Raw genomic sequence first — 16,501 nt, forward strand, 5'->3', positions numbered from 1 at the left:
TTGTGATCAGGATACTAATGTAATATCCGCGCCTATATTTTATTCAGAATCATATTCGCGACAGCGTTTTGTGTGGAGTGCGAATGAACATTTTCCTGATATTAATAAAAAGAACTTCATCGATAGTAAAAGAATAAATAATTATTGTCACTAACAGAATTTAATATTCTGTAAGAAATTATTTCTCAGACAATACCCATCGTAAAATATAATGAAAATCTCCATCTTTTGTTGTCTATGATTCTTCTAGATTAATCCTTCTTGTTCGAACTGTTGTACTGATCACATGTGATTGATGTCTCGTAACACAAAGGTCTCTAACAAACTGTATTATGTTGTTAAGTAATATTTGAAAAATTGAGTTTGTGTGTCATAGAATGAATTTTCTTGTTTGGACTTTTATTTCACTGATTCTCATCCTACATACTCGTAAATGTTAAGTTTTCTGATCGGCTACAATGGAGAGCAGCCATTGGCGCTATTGGTCTACAGCGTGGTTTATTGGTAAATGCTGAATAACAAGCGATTGACACTGAGAAATACTTTTAAATGTTAATGTATATAGTAACGCTACAAAAGAGATTTTATGTATATTATTTTTTAGTTGTAAAACAGTGTCTGTAGGAGAGTCGATAAGTGATTGTCTTATGTTAGCCGCCATCTTAGTCAAACATTGCAGCAGCAGTCTTAAATTGAAGTTTTACACAGACATAAATCTTGATGATCATTATTGCGATAATAATTGTGATTGGTGGCCCAGAACCCACACAGAGGTAGTGAGTTCCACTTAGATTGTGATTAATCTTTAAGTATAGTGAACTTATGTCTATGCAAACAGCATTTTAAGTAATAAAAATTCTCCTCTGCTGATGTATGAAGCCTGGTTATTTCGGAAACAATACACTAGTATAGTGTGGTATTGTATGTCAAGACTGTTAATTTTTCTTAAAGAAAAGTGTTGCCACCTGGAATAACAGTAGCGGTAAAGTCGATACATGATTAGTTATTAGTAATGAGATTATTATGAAACAGCACTGAAGATTGCTAAAAATCATTACTCTTGTACAGTTGAGATTACTTATCATGCATTTAGCCCGTTTGCTGGTTATATACGATCACTTTTGTGCATGAACGTAGCGCCATTTACACAGCTTGACAGACAACACTGCTACACGTCCCCTAACCAGGAAAGGCAGTGATTGAATAAAACCTGATGTTAGGTAATAATAAGTAATTTGTTTTGTTGTAGTCTTGCTGAAATTTCCCAGGACGGTACTAGAGCTCCACATTAAGCACCAGTCTGTATACTGGAAGGATCCAATTTCATCGAGAGCGAAAAGAACTTAAATAAGCAAAACAAAATTCAAAACAATTGTGAGTTTTTTCGGTATTCATGGAATCGTGTTTTTTCATTGGGTTCCCAGTAGTCAAACTATTAACCAGCTCTACTAAGTTTTGGTTCTAGCTCAACTGCGTGAGAAAAAAGAAACGACCCAAACTGTGGAGGAACATGTTATGGATTCTGCGTCAAGAAATCACCGTTGCATACCACATTGTCCGTTAAGAAGTTTCTAGCGACGTACAGCGACACATTGTATTCACCTTACCTGACATCATGTGACTTTTATCTATCCTCCAAGGTCAAATATGCATTGAAAGAAAAGCGACTTCAGTCCGCTAATGCAGTCAAAGGAAAAATCCAGCCGCCTCGTCAAAGAGGTCAGAAAGGCAGACTTGAGGCACAATTTTCATCAATGTAGAGTTGGGATGGAACGTCGTAGGGGCAGAGAAGGTGAGTACATTGAGCGGGACCATAACTTGATATGTATGTTTCTGGAATGACACGTTTTGCAGCAACAGTCCTCTTATTTCCTAGTCACATCTCATATGACGCTAGTCACCACCCATATGACATTTAAATCCCATAAATAACGGCAGGGATATTGTTAACAGAATGAACACGTTTGACAACAACTTTCCGTTATTCAGTAGATGAGTTAAAAACATGTGCAATGCACGTATAAGGAACGAAATCGTCAACATTATTACATCTCATTTCAAAGAACTGAAAAGAAATCCATTTGGTTAATAATCAGGTGTTGACAAAAGGTGATCAGGTTCACTTTAACCTACATATCACGTAACGAGAAGGTGATTACAGTCAGTATGGATTACGGGTTACAAGCCGACAGATCTCACAAGGCTCTATCATGCCATAACTGTGAACAATACAAGTTTTTACATTGCGGCTCAATAATCTTGAACTGAAAAAATAATTGTGTCAAACTAACTCATTATTGTACAAAAGGAAACATACAGTCCTGGAAGGTGAATCCTTACTGAAAATGGACCTTTGAGTAGGAAGGTCACAAATGATTAAGTCATTTTCATATCGAGCAGTGATTGCACAAAGTGGTAAAAGAGTTTTAGTTTGTTAAGGTACTGCTTTTGACAAATTGGTAACGCTTAGGATAAAGACGAATATAATATTTGCTAATTAAAGCTTAACAGTGATATACACGAGGACCCAAATAACACCCGGCGGGGTCAGGGATTTTCTCTGCCTCGTGATGGCTGGGTGTTGTGTGCTGTCCTTAGGTTAGTTAGGTTTAAGTAGTTCTAAGTTCTAGTGGACTTATGACCACAGCAGTTGAGTCCCATAGTGCTCAGAGCCATTTGAACCAACCCAAATCAAATCTCTAGAGCAAGGCCAAGATCAAAGAACCAGGGTGTTCGTGTCTCAAAACCGTTGCTTGAGTCACTCGTAACAAAAGGTGTACATCATTTGCTTTCTGTGCCGTGGCTTCGCTGTATAGTATATACTGGCCGCTAGGTATCCACAAGCCAAAGCAATGGAAATGATAAATGTTCCGACTCTAGAGACATGAACTCACGACTATGGCGGCTGGCACACTTACACATTTGCAGATCACCAACCATAAAATGACGAACCAAAGCTCCCTTACCAGAGAACATTCAGAGTCATCACACAGAACAGCAAGAAAAATCTCGCAAAATGGACCCATCATGTTTCGAGAAAAACAGGCACGCCTCTGAACAATGTTGTGAAGATTTCACACAAACTGCTGTGTTTGCATGTACACAAAGTACAACTTCTGCATTCAATGCGGCCAGATGATAGGCCAAGGCGTCCTGAGTTCTATAGGAACATTCTGGAACGAATTGCTGCAGAATATGATTACCTCAATAAAGGTTTTTTTCCGATGAAGTGACTTTTCATGTCTCCAGCAAAATAATCAGGCGTAATGCCCACATTTTAGAATGGGAGAACGCTCATATGGTGGTGCAGCAGGTAAGGGACATCCTGTTTAACTGAATGAATGGTGTGGCTTAGCGCTTGTACCATTCTTTTCAACTGAGTCTACCACTATGGAGGCAGTATACCTATACATGTTGAAACTACACGTTGTTGCAATTCAATTACAGGTATTTAAACCGTGAAAGTCTTTCATAAAGATGGTGTTCCACAACACTGGGAGTAATACATTTGGCAGTTCTTGGATGCAACCTTTCAGAACTAACTGATCGGTAGAGACGATCCTTCGTCATGAGCACAATTTTCACCAGACTTAAACCCTTTTTACTTTTTGTGGTGTTACTTTAACAGAACAGAATGCTCAGTTCTCAAATTCCTGATGCGCAGTCTATTAGACAGAAATGCAAGTTGCTGTAGAGGCGATGACTAAGAGATATTGCCAAAGATATGAATAGAAATTTAGTATCGCTTAGACATTCTGTGGATAAGAAAGGGAGTACATGAAGAAGGATATCCGATAAAAAAAATGTTACAAGCTACCATTTGTTAAATTGTTAACTGGGTTGAGCGTAATTCCTCATAAATAACATTTTGTAATGAGGGAAAGACTGATGCTCACCCTGTACCCCTTTAGGAAAAAGTCGAACAAATAAAAAAAATTAAATAAATAGAACTGGTACTAGAAGTACATGTACTACTGATTCACATGCCACGTAATACACAGAAACAGGCTATAACATAGACTTTCAAAATTTCAGTATAATATATGCGTGGTTAATATATGTTCCGTGCTACTTACGCCAGACATAAAATATGTATATCATATTAAATACTTCTAGTGCCTAAAAATATGTTGCGCATTTCTACTTGTTAGCCTTTACCTAGAACTGTTAATCATGGTTTCTGTCCACTACCCACGCAAATATTTGCCTTTATGATCGGCAATTATTTCACATGAGTTTGGCTGATATGGTCCCTCCTTACGAAAACGTTACATGTTGAAGTCGTCTACGTAAGTAATTCATAACTGCTGTAAAATCTTATTACTGTGTGAACCAGTAAGAAGCCAGACATTCCAAAATTATTTTTATCCTATGTACTAGTTTCAGCTAAGTATTTGTCAACATATCTCTCTGTTCTTATTAATATCTGTACTTCACAAATCACTAAAAGACATCCTAATTTTACTAAACTGGAGCACCTATATTCACGTAAGACACAACTACTTTTGTAACAGAATATGGCATATGGAGTGTTTCTTTTATTCGATATATACAGCCCATTTTTGGGCACATACCATAAATATTTTGTGAAACAGATTATGAAATGCCTATGCTTTTGATAGTTTCTGCTTCTGTATTTCATGTCACCAGCCCTCATGATCAGTATGATGTAAACATCGTGTATCCTTGCTATCCCACACCTCCATTAGTGACATGTTGGTTTAAGTGCTTTGGTTTATGTAACTACAAAATGTTTTTGTATCCACTTCAAGCTCTATCCGTTTCTTTCGCTTCTACATTAACAAACGGTTTATACGAGTGTCCATGTCCTTTACATGTTGCTTTCATTTTAATTTGAAGTTAATCCTTCGTTTGCACTTCAATATAATAAGTAATTAACGTAGATTTCTGTTATAATGTATTTTTATATACTTGTTGTCATACTATTACACATATACGAGAATGCTATGTCATGTTAAATATTATTTAAGAATGCTGTGCCATCATATTACACACCATCTCCTTGTGATCTGTAATATTGCCATATATAATGGTATATTCCTAGTACCCCACCTTTTGCTCAGTTTAAAGTTCTTCTGAGACTTTTAAATCTTAAATGATTGAACTTTTATGTTTTAATGTGCGAAGATTTTTTGCTCATTCATGATGGCACTTCTGAGTTTTTACATTTAGTTGCTTTCCTAGTTACCTATTGAAAATGTTGTTACCTTTAGATGTATCCTCATAGTTACCTATTATACTTACTTATTTCAAATGTTGTTATCTTTAGTTTTATTCCTACAGTTACTTATTGCATACGTTATTACATTTATTTGTACTCCCACAGTTACGTATTGCAAAAATATTTTGCACTCTAATCTGTCACCTCGCTGAGAATATTATTATTAAAAATATTGCTACTGTATCAGCTTACCTCGGAAAGCAGCCCTGACACTACCTACGTTACAGAAAGAATATGTACTACACGTTTTCGGTGTTGTAAAGAATAGAAAAAACCTAGGGTCACGCTGATTCATGCCTACCATGAACAGCAGAGTAATACTTGTACCTATCTATTGTAATTTGTATGCGTTCTAACTGTATTCGAGGTAAGAACAATTTATGCTTGTATTGTCACAAATACCGCCAGAAGTGGGGTGTGGTTTTAAAAGCATTGTTGTATGTTATTTTACAGTGTTATTTTGTGTTCAGTTTATGCCATTCTGTTTCCTTTCCTTCTACAGTACCACATGGTTTATACTTGTGCTTGTTGTGCTTTACTTCATGACAACCCACCTGGACGGTTCTCGTTTTACTTGAACCCAATCTTCATTAGTATTTCAACATAATAAATAATTAATATAGTTTTACAGTGTAAGAGATCGTTACAGCCGTGTCAGCATATTATTGTATATTTCTGTCTGTCATGTGTCAAGTTTAAAAATATTATTTTGCATGCAGGTAGACATGCCAAATCAGGATGTTAGAGTATGCTCCATTTCTTCATATTATTATTATTATATGCACTATGATATTGTGACTACCCCACATTCCTCCCAGTGCACAAAACTTCTGTAATTGTTTATCTTAAATGTGTGTACTCTTATGTTTATTAATACCTGAAAGTTTGTACACAGCCCAACACGGAATATGACTTGCACCTATCAACAGCACTTCTTTCTACTCGCCAGGCTCGCTACATAATATTTGCATTCTATGATATGATACATAGCTGTTTGTGAATAATTGTACCTCAAGGCTTTAATAATCTACATAGAAAGATTTGTACATACTTTGTAATTTGATGGCATCCTTTCCTATCATGCATACAGTGATAAGAAGGCTTGAAGGGGATTGTAAAAATTAAAAATTTATTTCAGTTGTAAGTAAAGTACAGTTCTATAATCGTTATTATTCTTAGAGTCCACTCACTAGAGTAGTTAATTTTAAATGTGAAAAGAAAATTATTTATGTTCTGCTAAATGGTACTGAAGTAAGAGACATGTAGTGGCTGTAACACGCTATAGAAATGTCATATTTGCAATACTACCTGACAGTTGTCCATATACTCTATTTATAGTGGATTTTCTCTGTTTAGAGTATATTTAGTTTGTGTAGACAGATGTGCTACTATGTACTGTGTTTCTGTGTTGCAACAAGCATCTGTGAGCGATACGTGTATGGAAATGCACGCGATGATTCGTGTGACAAATCTTTATAACGTGCTGGTTTTTATCCCCCATGACAACTTGGCATGAGGTCCATTGTAAGACGAACACGTTCACCACAAAAGGTTTTTAAGACCCGGAAATGTGCAGTTCCATTCAGCGTTTTTTTGTAATGCCAAACTCTTTCTTCCCTGATGTACTGATGTACACTACAGGCTACAACTGAAACGTGTCAACCCAAGCCGGGGGATGGTCCATTTCCTGACACGCCAAGGGCCGTATCCGGTACATTTAAACCGTATGGGACTAACTAACGGTGAAGTATGCGTGTGCGGAGAAACTGGGACACCAGAACATGTCATACTGCAGTGCAACACGCTAGCACAAGTGAGACCTGTACAGAACGACAATGACATCGGCAGAATAATACGTAATCTCGATTACTGTAACACGATAAATAGCGTACCCGATATTGTATGGAACACTCTGCACGAAGAATACGTACGCCAGAACCCATATGGAAGGACTCGTAGACAAGCACAAACAACACAACAAACCACATGGGAGGACACAAACACGACCGCAGATTCCGAAACCGAGGAAGGAACACTAGGTGAACATGACTCAGATGGGATCAATATGTAAACTACCAAAACCAACAATGCATGACACTATATGCCACAACACAGTCACAAACAACACTGCAATCACAAAATAAATAAACACCGCCACCACATACTAAGACTGTAGTGATGAGGTAATGCCGCTTTGGAGGAGAAGGCTCAAAAAACTTTTATTCTGAGGCTCCTCCTCCCCAATGACATCCTGCATAGTGTTCGAAGTAATGTATTGCTCGTCTTATTGTTTCCAGACAAAAGTATATTCTCTTCTCCATTAAAAGCTAAAATCAATGTATTTTATGTATCAGAAATGTATTCAGTTATTTACAAGTAAAAAACATACGTGTATTTCTCATGTAAAACTAAAATTCATGTATTTCATGTATGAAGTGCTCAATCAGCATCTAATCTGGATACTCTGTATAAACGTATGTTAGCACAAACCATTTCAGATCAGAACATCTCGAGGTGTACCGAGACCTTCTCATCTGAAATAGATAGAAATAGGTCACTATTTACCAACATGCTACTTAGACTGTATTACACATCCAAATACAGCATACCACCTCCCTCTACACGCTACAAATTATTTCCACCATGCTCATTGTGTTACATTTTCTTTGTTTTTTGTTTTTCTTTGACATTTGAATTATATACATTATATTCTCATCAACTACATAGTAACAAATTATATGGAACCATTTTAATAATTGTTAAGCATTCAATTCACTATGTCCTCAGAGAAATCTTTATATACAGGGTGTTTCAAAAATGACCAGTATATTTGAAACGGCAATAAAAACTAAACGAGCAGCGATAGAAATACACCGTTTGTTGCAATATGCTTGGGACAAAAGTACATTTTCAGGCGGACAAACTTTCGAAATTACAGTAGTTACTATTTTCAACAACAGATGGCGCTGCAAGTGATGTGAAAGATATAGAAGACAACGCAGTCTGTGGGTGTGCCATTCTGTACGTCGTCTTTCTGCTGTAAGCATGTGCTGCTCACAACGTGCAAGTGTGCTGTAGACAACATGGTTTATTCCTTAGAACAGAGGATTTTTCTGGTGTTGGAATTCCACCACCTAGAACACAGTGTTGTTGCAACAAGACGAAGTTTTCAACGGAGGTTTAATGTAACCAAAGGACCGAAAAGCGATACAATAAAGGATCTATTTGAAAAATTTCAACGGAGTGGGAATGTGACGGATGAACGTGCTGGAAAGGTAGGGCGACCGCGTACGGCAACCACAGAGGGCAACGCGCAGCTAGTGCAGCAGGTGATCCAACAGCGGCCTCGGGTTTCCGTTCGCCGTGTTGCAGCTGCGGTCCAAATGACGCCAACGTCCACGTATCGTCTCATGCGCCAGAGTTTACACCTCTATCCATACAAAATTCAAACGCGGCAACCCCTCAGCGCCGCTACCATTGCTGCACGAGAGACATTCGCTAACGATATAGTGCACAGGATTGATGACGGCGATATGCATGTGGGCAGCATTTGGTTTACTGACGAAGCTTATTTTTACCTGGACGGCTTCGTCAATAAACAGAACTGGCGCATATGGGGAACCGAAAAGCCCCATGTTGCAGTCCCATCGTCCCTGCATCCTCAAAAAGTACTGGTCTGGGCCACCATTTCTTCCAAAGGAATCATTGGCCCATTTTTCAGATCAGAAACGATTACTGCATCACGCCATCTGGACATTCTTCGTGAATTTGTGGCGGTACAAACTGCCTTAGACGACACTGCGAACACCTCGCGGTTTATGCAAGATGGTGCCCGGCCACGTCGCACGGCCGACGTCTTTAATTTCCTGAATGAATATTTCGATGATCGTGTGATTGCTCTGGGCTATCCGAAACATACAGGAGGTGGCGTGGATTGGCCTCCCTATTCGCCAGACATGAACCCCTGTGACTTCTGTCTGTGGGGACACTTGAAAGACCAGGTGTACCGCCAGAATCCAGAAACAATTGAACAGCTGAAGCAGTACATCTCATCTGCATGTGAAGCCATTCCGCCAGACACGTTGTCAAAGGTTTCGGGTAATTTCATTCAGAGACTACGCCATATTATTGCTACGCATGGTGGATATGTGGAAAATATCGTACTATAGAGTTTCCCAGACCGCAGCGCCATCTGTTGTTGAAAATTGTAACTACTGTAATTTCGAAAGTTTGTCTGCCTGAAAATGTACTGTTGTCCCAAGCATATTGCAACAAACGGTGTATTTCTATCGCTGCTCGTTTAGTTTTTATTGCCGTTTCAAATATACCGGTCATTTTTGAAACACCCTGTATTATGTTCTTTACATTATTCAAAAAAAGCATTAACAACTCTATACAAATAAGATTGTAACAATGAGAAGTCTTTGCTGTTAGATTCAGAAGCATCCGACCCACCTTACATTTCAAGGCGGTGGGTTACTCTGTACTGTTAATGAAAAAAACAAATACCGAACTAAGACTTTTATCTCAAACATTGCTCATGTCATGGGACATATTCCATATACATGCAATTCGTTACAGACCTGAAGATGACAGCAAAGTGTCCCGAAACCGGCTGTCTTAAATAAACAGATATTTATGCGGTCTAGCCATTGCAGTTACATGTCAAGAGCAGTTACATTCCAAAGTCACTGTTCTGTGGTACTACGCGTTGAATACATACGAGAATGACACTGCGACAGTAATGACAGAACACGTAATTATAAAAATTTTATCAGAATTGTGGCAGTTTTCTATATAAACCTTGAGTACGAACGCAGTTATTGTACAGCTATTGCATTCCAGAATACTCGGTTCCATGGATTTAAGTATGTATCTGCACCGCACATTCCGAATTTTGTGGGTAGCAACAGTGAGAACGTTCCTTACCCTTACTGTGAAGTGCAACCTCCCACGGTTCTTGTTTCTGCAACTTCCACGGCGCGCAGGTGACGTAACATTGTTTGGAGCCGACACTGTTCGGAAGCTTTCACTCCTCGCACTTTACCCTGAAGATGGAAAGAGCGAAAGTTTGCGGAGCACGGCAGATGTTGAGCAAAATGACGGGCGTGAGGGCCCGAGGAAATTTTCATTGCATTCCAACGCTCCGAAAGCCTTTTTCTTCTGTAGTCTCTCATCATCGTTTTCGCTTCTAGCGACGAATAAGCAACTATTTCCTAATTGGTAACTCCCACTACCAAAGGCTGAGAAGAGCTGCTTTGGATGTCCGTTGTACAAAGAAGTCAGCAGATTCTAGAAGTGAATGTGGTAGAGTGGGCCATTTACAAGTTGTGAACTAACTTAGAAAGCTGAACTATGAGAACGACTCATGACTGAGACGAAATTCACAGAGTTTGAAAAAGATATTGGCTTTGGTACAAAGAAATCGGGACTGTCAGATATCAAGAACCGAGGCACTGACAGTCCGGTATTAAAATAAAACAGGTCTGCAAAATATTACATGCACCTTAAGGTAGGTAACCCAACGTATATCGTTCCCAACCGAGGCAGATCATGCAAGTTGGGCTGCCTATGTTGTGAAATATTTTCTGGAACAGTTTTACTTTGTCCCTGCTCTAGAAAAGCGACAACTAAGAATTCAGTCTGCGACCTGTGCCCCAGCACGAGAGCCCTAGTGCTCAACTGGATTGCACACATCCCCTACCATCAAGCTGCACTGTTTGAGCCTGAAGGGGGGAGGAGAGGGAGGGAGATTGGGAGAAACTGAGGATGCGTCGTATTTAAATGGGAACGCAGTAGAAGTGCAAACAACTTGGTTTTATATCCACGTTCCCCAACAACACAGATCACACATGAAACTAATTTTCAGTGTTGTTTGATTATTTTTCAGAAGCTGAAGACATATGTAACTTTTACCTAATTCAAACTACTGGCATACGAATAGTCGCAGACATTTCACTGATTTTCTCACTCAGGTTGCCACATAATCTTGACTGATGTAGTTTCACAATCAAAAAGCGATGTGTCCAATACATACGTTGATCTTAACACTGTAGCAGATTTGCAACCGCATTATGAAGTGGAAACTCTGCCTGAGGAAAACTATGAAGACTTCCAGGGCTGTTCTAAGCTAAAAAGATTTGTCTTTAAAACGGGACCTGCGTTGCAGTTCAATCAATTACATCTACACATGCACAGGGGTGCATTCAGCTGAAACCACAAGAGGTCTCGAAAAGAGTTGGAAAACAGATATAAGGTTGGCAGTTGCGTCAAAACGTTTAGAAAACTATCCTTGTAAATCTTCGAAGGTCACAATGATTTCTTCAAACAACACATTTTATTTAAGGCACTTGGCCTAGGAAACTGGACGCCGTTCGTCGGAATTTGTCCCTTCTGTAACGCGATATCCTTTTCAAACGCAACCCAATCTAGAAAGATGTATTTTCTGACCCTGCAGTGTCTTATTGCGACAGTTTGAAGTCAAGTCCATTTAAAATGGGTGTTCTGCAATTCATCCCAGATGTTCTAATTTTCGTTTCATCACTTCTTTTTCCTTTATGAGGTCAGCGATAGCGGGTATTAAATCTAAAAAGAACGTTCGAAGCATGCCTCTTGATTTAGTCAAGATACTTTGCAGTAATATACAGGGTGGTCCATTGATAGTGACCGGGCCAAATATCTCACGAAATAAGCGTCAAACGAAAAAACTACAAAGAACGAAACTCGTCTAGGTTGAAGGGGGAAGCCAGGTGGCCATATAGTTCGTCCGCTAGATGGCGCAGCCATAGGTCAAACGGATAGCAACTGCTTTTTTTTAAAAAATAGGAACCCCAATTTCTTTATTATATAATCGTGTAGCACGTAAAGAAATATGTACGTTTTTGTTGGAACACATTTTTCGCTTTGTGATAGATGGCGCTGTAATAGTCACAAACATATGGCTCAAAATTTTAGACGAACAGTTGGTAACAAGTAGGTTTTTAAATTAAAATGCAGAACGTAGGTACGTTTGAACATTTTATTTCGGTTGTTTCAACGTGATACATGTACCTTTGTGAACTTATCATTTCTGAGAACGCATGCCGTTACAGCGTGATTACCTGTAAATACCACATTAATGCAATAAATGCTCAAAATGATGTCCGTCAACCTCAATGCATTTGGCAATACGTTAACGAAATTCCTCTCAACATCGAGTAGTTCGCCTTCCGTAATGTTCGCACATGCATTGACAATGCGCTGACGCAAGTTGTCAGGCGTTGTCGATGGACCACGATAACAAATATCCAACTTTCCCCACAGAAAGAAATCCGGGGACGTCAGATCCGGTGAACGTGCGGGCCATGGCATGGTGCTTCGACGACCAATCCACCTGCCATGAAATATGCTATTCAGTACCGCTTCAACCGCACGCGATCTATGTGCCGGACATCCATCACGTAGGAAGTACATCGCCATTCTGTCATACATTGCACCATTTTGATTGCCATCAGTAAAATGGTGCCCAATTATCCTTCCTGCCATAATGCCGCACCGTACATTAACCCGCCAAGGTCGCTGATGTTCCACTTGTCGCAGCCATCGTGGATTTTCCGTTGCCCAATAGTGCATATTATGCGGGTTTACGTTACCGTTGTTGGTGAATGACGCTTCGTCGCTAAACAGAACGCGTGCCAAAAATCTGTCATCTTCCCGTAATTTCTCTTGTGTCCAGTGGCCGAACTGTACACGACATTCAAAGTCGTTGCCATGCAATTCCTGGTGCATAGAAATATGGTACGGGTGATGTAGCATTCTCAACACGGACAGCCAAAACACCTACTTGCGCATCATGATTTGTTGCAGGTCGTGGTTGACGTTTCACATGTGGCTGAAAACTTCCTGTTTCCTTAAATAGCGTATCTATCCGGCGAACGGTCCGGACACTTGTATGATGTCGTCCAGGATACCGAGCAGCATACATAGCACACGCCCGTTCGGCATTTTTATCACAATAGCCATACATAAACACGATATTGACCTTTTCTGCAACTGGTAAACTGTCCATTTTAACACGGGTAATGTACCACGAAGGAAATACCGTCCGCACTTGGGGAATATTAGTGATACCACTTATTTATACGTTCGTCACTATTACAGCGCCATCTATCACAAAGCGAAAAAAGTGGTCCAACTAAAACATTCATATTTCTTTACGTACTACACGAATATGTAATAAAAATTGGGGGTTCCTATTTTTTAAAAAAACGCAGTTGATATGCGTTTGACCTACGGCAGCGCCGTCTAGCGGGCCAACCATACCGCCATCTGGTTTCCCCCTTCAAGCTAGACGAGTTTCGTTCTTTGCAGTTTTTTCGTTTGATGCTTATTTCGTGAGATATTTGGCCCGGTCACGATCAATGGACCACCCTGTATAAAGTCTCTATTACGGCGTAAAGTCAGGCGCCGGCACGCGAGTCGGGAGCGATAGACAAGAGATGGCTATAAGACGTGAGCCAATCACACGCTGACCGGACCTCTCTCCAGGATGACAACGCGACAGCAGCGGCCCCTGTGTGGAGAGGACGTAAGCGCCGCGACCGACTGGTGACGACCCAGTTCAATAGCAGCTTCACGACTAGCGACTTGGGTAGAAGCGTCAACGCTCGTTACTTCTCTTTTAATCTCTATGTAGCACAGACTTGTGACTGTTTGTACTGAAGAAATTTGCTTATTTTGTGTGTCGGCCTTCGCTCCCGACACGTTTGTGTAATTGCAAAAGCTAGGTATTGTCTCTTTCCTTTTTGTAATAAAACTCATTCTACATCTGCATATACGAGGGGGGACCCAAACGAAACTCGATTGTTGTCGTAAATAATTTATTGATGAACCTTTTTACAAAATTACTTTCGTCGCCATCAAAATACTCTCCATTATATGCGATGCACTTGTCAAGTCTCTTTTCCCACTGTTGGAAGAATGTTTGGAACTCTTCAAGTTTGATATTGTCCAGTGCCCCTTGCGAAGCTGTTTTTACTGCCTCCACATCGTCATAACGCTCCCCTCTTAGCGTTTTTTTCATTCGTGGAAATAGGAAAAAGTCGATCGTGGCTAGGTCCGGCGAATACGGAGCGTAAGGAACGGCAAACCACCTCTGAGATGCCAAATAGTGGGTCACTCGTACGGCCGTGTGTGCTGGAGCGTTGTCGTGATGCAGAAACCAGTCACCTTATCGCCAAAGTTCCGGGCGTTTCCTCCTCACATCCTCTCGCAGACGCTTTAAAACATCCAAGTAAAAGTGCTGGTTAACAGTCTGGCCAGGAGGTACGAATTCCCGATGCACAATTCCACGAAAATAAAAAAAGATAATGATCATCTTCTTCACATTTGACCTCACCTGCCTTGCTTTTTTTTGGGCTGGGAGAGTTGGGAGTCCTCCACTGGCTTGACGCTTGCTTGGTTTCTGGGTCATACCCGTATCAGCGACCCTCATCCCCTGTAATGACTTTGTTCAAGAAGTTTGGATCACGTGCAGTCTCTGTTTTCAAGTTCTGACACACATTCATGCGGATGGTTTTTTGCTCCTGTGTGAGAAGGCGCGGAACAAACTTAGCAGCAACACGTCTCATGTGCAAATCCGCACTCAAAATCCGCTGGCACGAGCTCCAACTGATTCCTGTCTCTGCTGAAATTTGGTCGATCTTTTGGCGACGATCCTCGTTGATCTTTTGACGGACCTTATCAATGTTCTCCTCATTTCGCGATGTTGAAAGGCGTCCAGAACGAGCCTGGTGTTCAACACGCATATCACCACGTTTAAAACGCCCAAACCACTCGAATACCTGTGTGCGGCTCAGCGTCCTTCTGGAAAGCTTCCTGAGGCATTTGCAGTTTTTTTAAGCATGAAACAAAATTTCACATACACTCTTTTTGTTCTTTTAAAGTTGCCGTAACGACTTCGCAGAGGGAACCCGCCAACAGTCAGAGAAACACAATACCACACATGCACGTTCAGCTCTACACTGACGCCGTCTGCACAGCTGTTTCATGAAGCTCTCTACTAACACCATCTAGCGTCAGAACCCTGCAATACGGCTACGAGTGGTAGCGCCCTCGGAGTCCGGTTTCTTTTGTGTCCCCCCTCGTACATCTACATGGATACCCTGCAAATCACATTCAAGTTCCTGGCAGACGGTTCATCGAACCACCTTCGCAATTCTCTATTATTCCAATCTCGTATAGCGGGCGGAAAGAATCAACATCTATATCTTTCCGTACGACCTCTGATTTCCCTTACTTTGTCGTGGTGATCGTTCCTCCCTATGTAAGTTGGTGTCAACAAAATATTATCGCAAACGGAGGTGAAAGTTGCTAGTTGAAATTCCGTGAGAAGATTCCGTCGCAACGAACTACGCTTCTTTTAATGATTTCCCGCCAAAATCCTGTATCATTTCTGTGACACTCTCTCCCACATTTCGCGATAATACGAAACGTGCTGCCTTTCTTTGAACTTTTTCGGTGTACTCCGTCAGTCCTATATGGCAAAGATCCCACACTGCGCAGCAGTATTCTAAAGGAGGACGGACAAGCGTAGTGTAGGCAGTCTCCTTAAAACGATTTGTTTGAATGTTTGTCTAGCTAACCTAGTAAGGAGGCTTCCTAGATACCACATAGTTGACGACGGGTCTGGACGTAATAATCTCCACATTCATCTTTATACTGGCGACAACTCTATTAACTGACAGTGGTTTACGCATATGACTGTTCTTAACAACAATTTCTTCACGAACTGAATGCCTTCAAAACTTAGCACAAAACGCTTACTGATGTGCAAAACAGTGAATTCTGCTTGGCGATCATATAATTTTTTGATTTTTCGTCGTCATGTTAATCTTTGAATTCTTTAAGAACAGTATTGTAATGCCGTCTCATTGATAATTTGCAGTATCCAACGATTACAGGAGTGCGTAATAGATAGAATTCTCATGCCCCTTTCTGGCATTCCCACTTATTTTTAAAGGCTTGTTGCGCCAAACCGCTAGACTGCCTCTTTTTGTGTCAACAGCCACTGGATCTGTGAACGTCCCTCATACCACTAACAGGTAGTCAAGACTAAGCCGTGTTGACACCACTATTCTGCCGAGCTGAAGAGAGTTGCACCTACCTAAAAACGTCACACTGCAATATTAAATGAAATATCGTGCTTTGGCTCGTCTTACGAAAATGAGCAAGCAGCACCAAGACAGGCCGAAACTCGGCCCAGATGCGGCTACTAAACAT

This window comes from Schistocerca americana, chromosome 9 (assembly GCF_021461395.2).
Source record: "Schistocerca americana isolate TAMUIC-IGC-003095 chromosome 9, iqSchAmer2.1, whole genome shotgun sequence".
Lineage (NCBI taxonomy): Eukaryota > Metazoa > Arthropoda > Insecta > Orthoptera > Acrididae > Schistocerca > Schistocerca americana.